This window comes from Jaculus jaculus, chromosome 7, assembly GCF_020740685.1.
Source record: "Jaculus jaculus isolate mJacJac1 chromosome 7, mJacJac1.mat.Y.cur, whole genome shotgun sequence".
NCBI classification, from domain to species: domain Eukaryota; kingdom Metazoa; phylum Chordata; class Mammalia; order Rodentia; family Dipodidae; genus Jaculus; species Jaculus jaculus.
The window spans coordinates 112,654,116-112,655,966 of NC_059108.1; positions in this window are offsets into that span (position 1 = coordinate 112,654,116).

Consider the following 1,851-nt stretch of genomic DNA (forward strand, 5'->3'; position numbering starts at 1 on the left):
GTCTTTAATCCATTTGGACTTAATTCTTGGGCATGCAGAGAGAGAAGAATCTATTTCCATTATTCTAGAGATACATATCCAGTTTTCCCAACACCATTTGCTGAAGAGGCTGTTTTTTCTCCAATGAGTGTTTTTGACATTTTTATCAAATATCAGGTGGCTACAGCTACCTGGACTTATATCTAGGTCCTCTATTTTACTGTTCAGTTGATCTACATGTCTGCTTTTGTGCCACTACCATGCTGTTTTTGTTACTGTGGCTCTGTAGAATAGGTTACAGTCAGGTATGGTAATACCACCAGCCTTATTTTTGTTGCTCAAAATTATTTTAGATATTTGAGGCTTTTTGTGATTCCAAATGAATGTTTGGATTGTTTTTTCTATTTCCATGAAGATTATCATTGGAATTTTGATAGGGATTGCATTAAATGTGTAGATTGCTTTTGGTAAGATTGCCATTTTCACAATATTGATTCTTCCAATCCAGGAACAAGGGATGTTTCTCCACTTTCTAGTGTCTTCTGCAATTTCTCGCTTGAGTGTTTTAAAGTTCTCATTGTAGAGATCCTTTACTTCCTTGGTTAGGTTTACTCCAAGGTACTTTATTTTCTTTGAAGAAATTGTGAATGGGAGTGATTCTCTGATTTCATCCTCTGTGTGTTTGTTGTTAGCATATAGGAAGACTACTGATTTCTGTGCATTTTTTTTGTATCCTGCTACGTGGCTGTAGGTGTTTATCAGTTTAACAGTTTGCTAGTAAAGTCTTTAGAGTTCTTTATGTATAGAATCATGTCATCTACAAGTAATGACAACTTGATCTCTTCCTTTCCAATTTGTATACCTTTTATGTGTGTCTCTTGTATTATTGCTATGGCTAAGCCTTCCAGTATTATATTAAATAAAAGTGGGGACAGTGGGCACCCTTGTCTTGTTCCTGATTTTAGTGGGAAAGCTTTCAGTTTTTCCCCATTTAGTATATGTTGGCTGTAGGCTTGTCATAAATAGCCTTTATTACATTGAGATATGTTACCTCTATCCCCAGTCTCTATAGGACTTTTATCATGAAGGGATGTTAGATTTTCAAATGCTTTTTCTGCATCTAATGAGATGATCATGTGATTTTTGTCCTTCAGTCCATTTATATAATGTATTGCATTTATCAATTTGCATATGTTGAACCATCCCTGCATCTCTGGGATAAAGCCTACTTGATCAGGGTGAATGATCTTTCTGATATATTCTTTTTTTTAATTGTTTATTTTTTTAATGTTTTTATTTATTTATTTATTTATTTATTTGAGACAGAGAGGGAGAGGGAGAGTGAGTGTGCCAGGGCCTCTGACTGCTGCAAACAAATTCCAGATGCATGCCCCACCATTTGCATCTGGCTTACATGGGACCTGGAGAATCAAACCTGGGTCCTTAGGCTTCCCAGGCAAGCATCTTAACCACTAAGCCATCTCTCCAGCCCCTGATATATTCTTGTATTCTGTTTGCCAATATTTTGTTGAGAATTTTTTCATCTATGTTCATGAGGGAGGTTGGTCTGTAATTTTCTTTTTTTGTTCTATCTTTGCCTGGTTGGGTATCAGGGTGATACTGGCTTCGTAGAAGGAGTTTGGTAGGATTCCTTCTTTTTCACCAGTGAATCCATCTGGGCCTGGACTTTTTTTAGTTAGGAGATTTTTAATAACTGTTTGGATCTTCATACTTGTTATAGGTCTATTTAAGTGATTAATCTCATCTTGATTTAATTTAGGTAGGTCATATAAATCAAGGAAATCAGCCATTTCTTTCAGATTTTCATACTTTGTAGAGTATATGCTTTTATAGTATGTCCTTATGATTTTT